Source organism: Ctenopharyngodon idella, chromosome 1 (assembly GCF_019924925.1).
Source record: "Ctenopharyngodon idella isolate HZGC_01 chromosome 1, HZGC01, whole genome shotgun sequence".
Taxonomy (NCBI): Eukaryota; Metazoa; Chordata; class Actinopteri; order Cypriniformes; family Xenocyprididae; genus Ctenopharyngodon; species Ctenopharyngodon idella.
The window spans coordinates 27,416,545-27,430,252 of NC_067220.1; the positions used below are offsets into that span (position 1 = coordinate 27,416,545).

Consider the following 13,708-nt stretch of genomic DNA (forward strand, 5'->3'; position numbering starts at 1 on the left):
ATCTAATTTAATCTATGACAGAGCCCCTGTGAGAGAAGCGAGGGATCTTTTAACCGGAACGAAATTACTGTTGACCATGACATGCCACAACTAAAGAAACTTCAGATCCACTCAGGCCATTTATAACCCTAGATATGTGCATTTAAATACAGGTACATCATGCAAAAACACAATTGTTATTTTGAATAGTTAATTCTCTTAAGTGTGACCATTAATCTCATATTTGAACTTATTACAGTTTCCTGACATGCTGCGTTACCGTGCCAGAGACTGTGAGAGCGTGTAAGAGCGTACGTGTTACTGAGGATTTCCCATTAAAAGAGGGATCAAATTCTCATTCCTGTATACCACAAAACCCCTTACAGACACACACACACACACACACACACACACACAAGAGAGAGAGAAACACATGTGTCCAGTGTCTCTCTAAAGAAAAATTTTGATCTTTTAGAAGTGAACAGGTGCACCATGACCAACAACCAACAGTAAAGGCCATGCAGATACCAGCTTAACACACGAATCTCATAATGAAAACATGAAAACAGTCAACATATTAATGTAATTATTAGCAGGATTGCAGTTGACAAAGCACATATTTGCCACAATTCACAGAAATAAAGTAACTAAAGGCACTACAATATATTCACTTCTTCGTTTTCAGTGCTGGAGCATTTTTGTTATGTTTTGACCCAAGGTTGAAAGCATTTTAGCAGATGAGCTGAGACAATGTAGTTCCTGAGTGCCTGCAGACATGAGCGTGAGACAGACTATAGTGAAGCGAACTGCTAGTGGATGAAAGAGAGTGCCTTGTGGCATAAGGAATGGAAAAGAGAGAGACTAAGTGGTTGTGTGTGTGTGTGTGTGTGTGTGTGTGTGTGTGTGTGTGTGTGTGTGTGTGTGTGTTTTTGTGTGTGGACTGTTATAGCACCTGAGGAGGAAAAATGTTGACTTGTGCTTATAGACGTGTGGGTGTTGCATAATACAAATCCATTTTGTTATAAGGAGGAAGTGTCTTCAATGTGTGTGCGTGTGTGTGCGTGTGTGTGCGTGTGTGTGTGTGTGTGTGTGTGTGTGTGTGTGTGTTTAAAGGAGCGAGGGAGAAAAGAGTCTGTGTGTGTGTTTTTAACTGATAGCATTTGTGCATTTTTTACTGTAAGGATTTGTGGTTGTGAATACAGTATTACACAGTACGAAAGAAAAGAAATACATCAACCATGTGTAGTTGGACAGAAACAATGGTTGTGTTTGAAATCAAGATACTTCTTGTAAAGTTTTTGTGTGTTACATACAGTAGAGTGTTGTGTGTTGTGTTTTGCAAAAAGTGTTTTATGAAATTGAAAACTGAGTCGAAGGCCGAGAATTAGTGTATGGTTTTGCAGATTTGGTGTGTGGTTCTGGTGTTTGAGTGTCAGGCTTCAGAAATTGTGTGTAAACAGCTGAAAAAAAACTGTAAGGTGTAATCTTAAATTTTGTGAACAAAACTAGTCCATATAGATCTTATTCACAGCAGCACCATCTTTGATTTTTGATGGGAATGAAAGTAAGGCTGTGAGGGATAGACATACATCTCTTCAGTGAGTTGTACTGTTATTTAATGTGTTTTTGGATTGTTCTGCTGATGAAACACTGCAAAAATATCTTTCCAAGAAATTTCAGTAGACAAAAAACTCTTGACAGTTTGAGCTATGAAAAAAGTGATCTAGGAGTTTTATACAGCTTTTTATAGCGGATGCCATTGAAAACACGGTAAGTTTATTCCTCACAGCCTCGCTTTCATACCTGTCATAGCGCTGCTCTGAATAAGGTCTATTGTCTGATGTATGAAACACAGCTCACACAGAAGTCACTTTTAAAGCAAGCACTTTTCTTTTGGTCATCTCAGCCAATCCACATGTCCAACTTGATCCTGTTACAAAGTCTGTGTAAGTAAATTTTTCACCCCACATGTGAAATTCCAGACTGTTTGGGTTCCTATTGAAATGACTGGATTTTGCCCATGGAAATTCGCCGGACAACGGTAGTAAATGTGATCACACCTTTAGTCCTAAACTAGCAGAGCAGTATGCAAGGTATATAAGAAAATTTTTCACTCAACTCTGAAAAAGTCTATCCATGTATCAACTGCAACAATAATTGTATAGAATAGAATGTACAAATAGATTCATGTTTAATCAAATTCACAGTTGAATCCAATTCAACTTAATTCAGCTTTGCTCTCAGTAACTTTCCTCAACTTATCTCATCTGACTGAACTTCATTTCTAATCAACTGAAAGTCAGCATAACAACCTTAAACCTTTACGTAACAGCTAATTTGTCCGTAGTGATGCTTCACACAAACCTTCTAAAGCACCAGCTCAGTTATGAGGAGCAAACAAAACTACAACACATCATGGGTCATGAGATCTTTTGATTGAATGCAAAAGTCACTACTGCACCAAAGAAATGTGCCCTCTATTTGCCCACCACGTGGGTGCCTGTGGGGCAGCAGAGCAAACAAACACTTATTTCATGCTTGAACACATTTAAGCCACTGGATATTTTTTTTAAAAAGAGAGAGAAAATACAACATGAAGAGAAATAAAACTGTTTGCATGTGTGTAGAAGAGACATTTTTTCATCAGTGGAACTAGCAGGAAATTCTATGAGAATCAGTATGTGTGGGTGAGGAGAGCATAAGGTTCATTCTAAGCTTCACAAGCTCCTGCAAGCACAAAATCACTTACAATCACCATTGTATTATAACTTTGTATTATAAGTTTTTCACCAAAATGTCATGATTTTTTTTATGATAATTTCCCACCATCTCTCTTACCTTTATATTTTATTTTAGTTTCTATTTTAGTTTCAATGAAAAAATCGTTTTACTGAGATGGAAGTTTTAAGTTCTGTCTTTAGTACAATGGATTCTTTTATATGAAACTATAAAAGAGAATTTTGATTCCTCGTGATAAAAAAGCATCATCCACACATGACTCTGCATATCTACTTCACATGGTGAAAGAAAGACTATATTCATCCCATCAAAGAAACATTCTTTGACTGAACTATGTCATTAATGTTTCAGCTAAAATACTGTGCAGCATTCCTCAAGGCATAGTTTACAGTAAACCACTGAAAATGGTACATTTTAACAACAGTATTACTTGTCATACCAGTCACATATTGTGATATATGGTTTATTATTTGGCGTTCATGACCAACAGTACTACAGATGCATCTGTCTTCATGTCAGGCTCGGAAATGTGTGTGTGCATGTATACATATGAGTCGTGTGGGCAGCTGAGAGGGCTCAAGATGGCCACAGATGTTATTACTGCCTTAGGGTCTCTATCTCCTTTTGTCTGTCTTTTTCTCCCTTCTTAACAGACAGCCACACAGTAGTACAATTAGAGACAGCATATTACCCCATGACACGTGAATGCAGCACACACAAACACACACACACATTTTACTGTTGTGGAGAGGACTTTACACTGATTTGTATTGTTTTCGATTTCGAATTTATTGATTTGATTTGTATAAAATAATAATTATTATAATAAGTGTTGTTATTGTTATTGTATGCACGATTGCTTTACAGGGCAATCTTCACAACAAAAACAATAGACACAAAAAGCAAAAAAAGAGATGAAGGAAAATGGAGGAAAAAAATTAAAGGTCGATGAGTCGTATAACTGATATAGATTTGATTGTCATGACCAGAGCTGCGAGGACACATGTAGAATTTAAAAAGGAGTGGTCCCAACACTGAACCCTGGTGAACGCCACATGTGACAGCGGCAGTAGATTTGTAATTCTGTATAGAAATAAACTGATGACTACCCTTCAAATATGATGTTACCCAGAGAAGTGCAGACAGTGTCAAAAGCAGAGCTGAGATCCAAAAGAAGAAGAATGTTAAGTGCACCTGCGTCTGCTTAAGTGAGGAGGTCAGTATACAAGGTCATTTGTTTTTTTTTTTTTATCAAGCCATTTTCCTTGTGGGGACTGTTGGCTAAATCTAGCTCATATACTCAACAGACTCAAATCTAAACTGCATATAGTCTCAGATAACATCATAACAACAACATAACATCAGAACAATAAGATAATGTTCGTTGACATCAAATTTAATTTATTTAAGGCTATTTGGTTTAGAGGTGCTACTAGCATTCTGGGCAAAATTGGATTGTTTCTTATACTGCTTGTTTCATGCGGTTATAAATATGCTAGTATACCCCTAAATGTTCTCTACATTTGAAGCAAAAGCGATTGCTTTGTAATTGCACTTGTCAGATACACCTCCTGGCACAAAACAAGAGACATGTACTTATGCTTTATTAGCATTTGGATAATGATACTAAAACTCTGTGAGCAATTTAAAGGCTTTAGAGAACTATACATGCAAAACACACACACACACACACACACACACACACACACACACACACACAGTTTTTCTTTTTTCACAATGCCCTTTATTAAATTGAAGCATTTTTGCTTCATATGCTACTTGATTAGGCTTGATGTTCTCTTCATTCCTAATAACTCAATTATGGGAGGCGAGTATGTGACATTGAGGCTGTTTTTTTTTTTTTTTTTTTTTTTTTTTATGTATACAGTATTCACCACAGCCTCTTTCCCTCACATACACATAAAATGTGCAATTTCCCCATTTAAGTGCCACTTTAGCTCACATCCCATAGTGCATTTACATAACAGCCTATTCAAATGCAATGACAGCCAAAATCTGAGTGACATTTTCAAAAAATGTCTCCCTCATAGCAAACAATCACGAATAATAGAGGGTTGCTAAGCACACATACACACACCCACCAACACTCACAGACAAACACATGCTCAAATATATGCGCTAGATGCAATTCTGAATTGATAGAAAGGGATAAGGACAGCCATCATAGATTGATAATAAGGTGTAATGGTCTCATAGCTAACAGATGAGTGAGTCATTATGATATTTTTTGGAGGGAAAAACAAGAGTGTAACATTATAAAAGGGCAAAGCAGTTCGAGAAAAAGAAAGAGAGAGAGAGAGAGAGAGATTAAAAGGTCGAAAATATTGAAGAAAGTTGGTGTTTTAACAGTGTCTCTCAAATACAAATTTCATTTTGTTCGCATAAAACCAGCGTTTAAATTGAAGAGGGAATGATAGGGACATTAGAGATTAAGGGACTCCAAACAAATAAAAAAAAAAAAGAAAAGAAAAAAAAAAAGAGGTGTTCCATTGTGAAATGATATAAATTTATATTGAATTACTGCTTGGACATAATGTTTATCTGAAAACTATGCACATACTCCAAATGATTTAAAAAAGAAAACCATTTGAGTTCAATTATGTTATTTTCATGGTTTGGGCTCAAGGCGGGGGTGGGGGGTGCATCTCAAGGGGTTAATCATTTATCTGGAATTCATTTTCAGAAAGTTTAAAACTCACTTAAGTGTGTCAATCCTCATTTTAACAAAATAAAATCACGGCTACAAATCACCTTTAATCTATGATTGTTTGCACAATTAAATAACTATAATTATCAGTGCTTGTACCTTTGTGCTGAACACTCAAGTTTATAACATACATGCAGATATTTTTTAGGTAGTGTAAAGTACACTAAAGGTCTATTCAAACCGCCAGCAACTTTGTCACTGCATGTTGCCAGTGGTTGGTGGTTAGGTTGCTAATTGGCATTCCTACTACTGGTTGCCTAGTAACTTTTATAAATTACATTCATAGATGTCTTGCCATGATGCTGACATTAAATAATTTTTTTTTCCTCAAAAAATAAAAATACTAGAGAATGTCTAGATAATTAAAATTTTAACTCAATCAATGCATAAATGTATAATATGGTAAAGAAACAACGTGAGCTTTGACATTTATATGCAGCTAAAGCACAAGCCTGGGCTAGTCATTGATTTATCCTTTCATTCATATTTTCATTACTTCCATTCCATTCTATCATTCATGTACAGTAGTAGCGGAGCATTTCTGTGCTGACTATGAGTTTTATTCAGCGGCGGAGGGAACAGGGTGTCCGTTCCGGTCAGTGCGTGATGATGTGTTTCTGAGGACAGTTATGATTCTCCATCATCATGCTCTGCCTGCCGACTGCTGATATAAGCACAATGTAAAGAAACAGATCTAGAACAATCAGCTCATCAGGTAACAAACATGGAAACACATTGAGGAAATTTTCTGCCTCAGTTCAGATCCTGGTTTCCAGATAAACAAGTCCTTGAGGAACAATCATGTATTCCCTCACACACAAACATAAACACGTGGCCGCCTGCACACACACTTCCGGAAGAGACATTAGAAGTATTTTTTTAAAGGATACTTCAATCAAAATTCTCAGCCACTGAGCGATATTTAAAGTTTTATGCAGTTTGTATTTGATTAAGAGCTGCAAATAAACAATAAAATGAACATTAATCAAGCAAAATCACATACGCTTGTGTGCTGCACAGAATATCAACACAGCTGGGATTCAGCCATAAGCACAAGGTTATTGTGCTGATCTAACAGTATGATACTTTGCTGCAGTATGATACAGCTGATACTTTAATATAGTGTAACATAGTTGTTGTGTCTAATGCTGTTATGACAAAAATCACCAGTCCTGGAAAACAAATTAGAGGACTAGAACCAGTTTTCAAATTACAGGGAGGCTAGATGAGGATCCCTTAGTTACAGACATAGCTCCTAAGTAACCGTTTAAAAGCAAGCTGAGGTGGGCTATTCAGCTGCACATCTTTGTGTCAGCCATTCAAGGGGTGTAAACCGACACTAACAGAAGAAAAACATTAGATAATAACTATTACATCACTATGAATGAACAACTGTTCTCTATTCACGGTGTAAACAATTGTTGTAGGCTTAAAAACTAAGACATCAGGGAAGAGCAGAAGGATGGAGGGTTGCAAGAACATGTATATAAAAAGAGAGGAGACAAAAAGGTACAGATGAGAAGTGAGAGATAAGGAGTGAACGCAAAAGAGAGTGAAGCAAAAAACAAAAACAGAGAAAGAGAAATAAAGAGGATGGTAAGAGTACTCTGAGACATATTCAGAAATACTTAAAGTAGTTTAAAGTTCAGATAAGAGATAAGGAAACTGCAAGAGATAAAGGGCACAAAAAAGAAAGTGGAGATTGAGAGCAGGAAGCAGTGTGAGAGCTGTAGAGGGTCCAGTAGTGCTGGAGGTGCCCCTGCAGCTGCTGTCACATGATCACATGTTTGGCCTCCAGCCGATGACGAGGTCAGGAATATTTTTGATCTCTGCCAGTCTCATGCCATCCTTCCAGTACCTCTCTCTCTCAAACACACACCCTCTCTGTCTCTCTGTCTCTCTGTCCCTCCACCTACTCTGGCTGGGTGTCTCTCTGTAATTAGGAATGAAAGCTCCTTCTTAACAGTGGCTGTTAATTTGCTGGGGCGATCTCTAAATCAGTGCCTTGAAACAGGACTTTAACAACTGCATCTTCATGAGTGTCAATGATCATGTGATGTGATATATACTGTTCTAAGGCTGCATCAACTAATAAAATCAATTATAATTAATAGTGAAAATATTTGACAATGATTATCTATGTTCTTCATCAGTGATGCCACTTTAAAGTTGTGGAAAAAAAATGACAATTTATTTACATTTTACTGTTATATTATTTTATTGGGAGTAGGGCTGTCAATTTAATGCATTTAATTATTTAGTTATGGAAAAATAACACAAATAAAATGATTTAATGCATTAACGCACCCACCCCGTCTAGGTCATCTTACATTTCATACAGTCGATTGGTGACGTGAGGCATAAGGCAGGGCAACAACTCACTGTGTGATGTAGCCCTGTATGAGTTTTTGACTTATATTTATATCATATGACATAGTTAAGCAATAACACATGAGTAACAAGCGCAATATCACACGAGTGCTGTTTTTTGTCCCAAAGAGCACAAGTTGCGAATGTGATATTGATTTTATTCAACAGTTCAGTAAATAAGAAGTTAATATTGTGTTATATTTTAGACACAATATAATAATAATGTCTGTTTTTGCTCAATTTTGCCAACAAATATTTTACCTGTAAAACCAGAGCAGAACTGTTGTGCCTTTCTGAGCAACACACAGCGGTGTTTAGATTCTGAATGAATCCGCGTTGAATCAGTCAGGTGAACCAATGATTCAATGATCCATTCATAAAGAGAGCCATTTACTTAATTCCTGAATGAATCAGCCATTTGAACGAATCAAATGAATGAATGACATTTACCCCCACCTACTGGCAATTTTAGTTTCTTTTATCACTTCATAAAAAAAGGATAGCTTGCCCAAAAATGAAAATTCGGTTTATTTACATTTATTCACCCTCATGTTGTTTCAAACCTGTATGACTTTCTTTCTTTTGCGGAGCATAAAGGAAGATATTTTGAAGAATATTGGTAAACAAACTGTTTTCGGTCTGTAAATATATCTAAATGCCAATTCAGATGCTGCTTCTGAAAAACAATCATGGCCGTTGTAGCCTTAAAGTTTAATAAATTCTATGTTGAATACGTGAAATAAATACGTGTAATAAATTCTATGTTGAATAAAATAAAATATTTCTTTCTAAAGCTACTATAATGTCTATTTAATGCTTTTTCTCATTTAACACAATGACTTTAAATTACCTTTTGCTTGTAATTTCTCAGACAAATTTGATGAGAGATTAATTAATTAATTAATTAATCATCACATCATGCAATTAAGTAGATTAAAAAAAATTACATAACTCATCTGGTCCCACTTTGTCTTTAACTACTATGTAATAACATTAAAATTGATCATTTGATACAATGCACTTATTGTGTACATACATGTTTTACATTGTAAAAAAAAAACATCTGCACGTAATTACTGCTGAAATTAATTTATGTAATTAGGGCCCGAGCACCAATGGTGTAAGGACCCTATTGTAATTGCTCAGTCAATTATTCTTTGTGAATTCCAATTCAGTGTGAATGTCAATGTTGACAAATGTTCTTCAAAATCATTTTAGAAACACACTGTTTTCTTTCTTTGTTCAAGTCTCCACCCAATCATGAAGAAATAAAGTTACTCCCAGCAGCACTGTTGTAACACATTTTATTAAATCATTTTCTCATCTGAAACCACAACTTCATGAAAAACAAGCCAGTAATAACGTAAAGACTTCAACAGAGGGAGTAAGGGCTTGTTCTTCATAAAAAGTGGAATTTAATGACATAAACAACCTCAAAAACATAGTACTTAAAATGCATCAACAAGTGGGTTTCAGTTCTTTGCTTTCATTGTTGTCTTTAAATATTATAAATTATGGAAATTTTGTTTGTCATTTTTCAAGAATTTACCACAGTGATTGCATCAGATGGTCAGAACTGATCTTGTAAAGAAAAAGCCAAAAATCTTGGTGTGCACAGCCATTAAAACATTAGCATTGCTAACTCTCTGAAATAGCCCTTCCAGAAGATTTTGGGAATGCAAAACTTGTGTGACTCTGTCTGACATCCAAACACAACAGGTGTGTATGAAAAAGAGAGAGACTGAGGGACAGAAAGAGGGAGGGTGAGTGTTTGTGTGGTTTTGAAGGGTCTGGAACACACCCCTAACCAAAGCTTTTTATACTGACAATATTAATGGCCAAACAACTGGTTCTGTAGATTTTAACAGTACAAAGGGTTTGTGGGACCATTTATTTCACATCCTGGCAAACAAATAAAGTAAAGTGATTCACGAGAGATGCCTTTACAACAAGCCAAGTATTTATGAATGTAGTAAAGCTGTTAATATCTCCCAAATTTAATTACAGTGACGCTTTCAGAAACATAATGGTGCAATAAAGGACCAAGTTGTTTGTGGACAGCAGAAACTAGGAGTGATTGAGACAATGTGTCAAGAACATTGAACACACTATTGATGACTGAGTACAAACAGGGTCATACACCTTTATTTTTGAAAGGATCACCAGTGGCAGTCCTACTAATATTATTAGAAATTTAGTTATTATGAAGTATTAGCCATAGTGGTATTGTTTTTATTTACATGGGTTCAAATTACAACCTAATTTGCATTTTTTTGGTAAGTGTGTGTATATATAAGTTTGTTTGTTTATTATACATAAATGTGAAGTAATGTATTTTTTGATAGCAATTTTAAAAATAACTTGGATTTTTCATACATTAAAATACATTAAAAATATGATTGTATGAGTCACTCTATGAGCTGTATGGTATCTAAACGATTGAAATAACTCAATGTATCAAAACCAAGATGCAAACTGAAAGCATCTGTCATACATTACCTGATTTTAGATTTTTAAAATTGTGCCACAGAGATAAGTTGTATAAACAGTTGACTTCTACGTACGATATATATCTCTTTAGAACAAATGATATGCAGAAGGTGCATCTCAATTGCACTGACCACATGCAAATGAAATATCATAGAGATATAAAGATATAAATGCTTTTTTTTGGCACACATGATTGTTAAATTAATGATTTTGAGTAAACTTTACCAAGTCACAAATGTAGTAGTGAAAATCTTTAGCAGTATTATCATTTTATGTTCTTTTCTAACCAACCCAATCTCACGTTAACTCATATGCATTTTACAAGGTGGCTAATTCATACGAATTCGTACGACCTCACTCGTACAAATTAGTACGTTTCTTGCTAAATCATACATATTTTATGAGTTGCCAAATTCGTATGAATTCGTACGAATGACGTACCCCTAACCCCGCCCCTAAACCTACCCGTCACTGGGGTTTAGACAAATCCTATGAATTCGTACGAATAACGTACCCCTAACCCCGCCCCTAAACCTACCCGTCACTGGAGTTTACACAAATCGTATGAATTTGTACGAATGACGTACCCCTAACCCCGCCCCTAAACCTACCCGTCACTGGGGTTTAGACAAATCCTATGAATTCGTACGAATGACCTATCCCTAACTCCGCCCCTAAACCTACCCGTCACTGGGGTTTAGACAAATCCTATGAATTCGTACGAATGACGTACCCCTAACCCCACCCTCAACCTACCCGTCACTGGGGTTTAAACAAATCGTATGAATTCGTACGAATGACATACCCCTAACCCCGCCCCTAAACCTACCCGTCACTGGGGTTTAGACATATCGTATGAATTCGTACGAATGACCTACCCCTAACCCCACCCCTAAACCTACCCGTCACTGGGGTTTAGACAAATCGTATGAATTCGTACAAATGAAGTACCCCTAACCCCGCCCCTAAACCTACCCGTCACTGGGGTTTACACAAATCGTATGAATTCGTACGAATGACATACCCCTAACCCCACCCCTAAACCTACCCGTCACTGGGGTTTAAACAAATCGTATGAATTTGTACAAATTCATACGAATTAGCCACATCGAAAAATACGCACAAATTGGTCGCGAGATAGCATTGTTTCTAACATTTGTTTAGAGCTGTGCACAAGTTCAAGGAACAAAGAATCAAGATGACATGAAACATGAAGTTAATGCTATCCCTATACAAACATTTCCAAAGCAGGTTCTGATATGAAATTGCTAAAAAAAAAAAAAAAAAAAAACCTATGAGAGAGCATTCAGGGATATTACATCCCTGTAATAGGTAATTAAATATTAAATCAAACAGCATAAGGGAAGCTGAAAAATAAAAATAAACAAAAATACTTATTTTATCCATTTATGGGGACAAAACTCTGCAAACTCTGCTCTAAACCTACAGACAAACCACAGATCAATAATGCAAGGATTGTCAAGATACTAAACCATGGTTGCTTTAAAAGCTATTTCCCATGTAGAGACATGGAATGAGAATAAAAAGCATTTTATTCATTATGCTTCAAATTGCCTCTTGGCTGCTTGTCTGTGATTACACCCTGTTGTCAGCAGCTGTTTGGCCATGGATAGTGCAAAAAGAAGAGAGAGAGAGAGAGAGAGAGAGAGAGAGAGAGAGAGAGAGAGAGAGAGAGAAAGAAGAGAGAGAGAGATTTATTTGTCATCCATTCTATCTTGCAACAGAAAAAATCTGTGTGAACCCAAAAGTAAAGCACACAAGTGATGATAAAAAAGACAGTTTTTCAAATGAATTAATTTTAATTTATTTCTGTCAATCACAATGCACAGGTATATAACCGATTGCATCACTTCTGAGAAAATTCCTCCCTTCACCATCGCAACTCCACCTCTACATTATTTCTATTAAAATTGTAGTATTCATTAGTGTTGTCAAGTAACTAACTCAATTTAGAACATCTCAGATATACCCTAATTTATCAAAAACATCAGCAACAATGAACTAAATAGTTTGTTAACTAGAATGAAACAGAATGTCATTGGATAGTTATATATTTAAAAAGATAATTTCCCCTTATGCAGCCTCAGTATTTTTAGCTAGTTAGCATTGTAGCTGCAGCTTTTCAAATGGGCAACTTGACTGTAGTTTAACTACTTTAAATTATGAGTAGTTTTATTTCTAAGAACCTCTTGTGTCATACTTATTCAATCTGGGACCCCAAACTGCTGTTCATTCTCTTTCTTCTAACTGTATACTTCCTTTCCAGTGTTTGATTGAAAGGGCTAAGGTTACATTAGCATGTAACATTGTACAAAAATAATCCTAGCTTTAGAGTTCTAAAGCTCATGGAACTACTTGCAATGCAGGAGCAGGTGATGGAGGACGGTGGCGGATGACTCTAGGCATAGATGCATATGCAATCCTGAACAAAACATCCAGTTTAGAAAGGCATTACATTTTAATTATCAGGAAGAAATTCTAGCATGCTAGCCAAAACAATGACACACTACCTTCCTGTAAAGTGACTAAGAGAACTGTCTGATTTCCCCAGTGGTCTTAACATGAGCTGGGGTGGATTAGGCTGTAGTCTGGAATGAAACTGAAGAAGCCCCTGTAGAAGCAGGTGGAACGGAGGGTGTTGAATGATTCACTGACTGCTATGGCACTGATTCCTGATTGATTTATAAGGTCACTTGCTGGTTGTAGCCAGGAGCGTTTCTAGATTTTCAGCCTATGGGGCACAGTCCGCCATCCAACCCCCCATCAAAAAAAAGTTTCCCCATATTTCTACTCTTTGATACTCTCACGGATATATTAATAGGCTATAATTGTCTTTACATGCAGTACAGAGTCGATCATAAGCAATAAAGTGCTGCTTCATCATTGACACACAATAGAAGACTTTTGCAAGTTTTGTTACATAAATAATGTTCTATGGCATTGCTGTGAAAACCCCCATTTGGAACCTTTATTTTTTACAGTGACGCGTCTAGTGATTCCTCTGGTCAGGCTAGTTTGGTTTGATGGTTTTAAAGGACCTGGGAGAACCACCTTGCTAGCTTAAGCAGTTTAAAGCAGCTGCAGCAAATAAAACTTGTTTAAGCTATTTTTATTTCAGCAGGGCAAATGAACATGGAATCAAGGCACTAAACACCCACAGCCAATTTTCAGATCAAAAAACTTAAGGCAATCCAAGGCTGTGAGGTAAAGTGATCTGTACAGAGCTTGCAATAAGATAAAGACCACAGGGGAAGGCAGGAGCCAATTGTAGAATAGTGTAAGACTGGTGAAGGCACATATCAGTGTTATATGTCAAGAACTGACAGAAGTCAAGAGGAAAGGGCAAAAAGAAAAAGAAAAGTTCAGTAAGTGATAACAGGG

The 13,708-nt window shown here is 36.4% G+C and overlaps 1 protein-coding gene across 5 annotated transcripts in view; it reads right to left on the reverse strand.

The window, feature by feature from the left end:
- kcnq5b (potassium voltage-gated channel, KQT-like subfamily, member 5b) overlaps positions 1 to 13,708 on the reverse strand; it is a 110,052-nt gene that overhangs the window by 85,502 nt on the left and 10,842 nt on the right. The gene's annotated exons all lie outside the window — the stretch shown is intronic.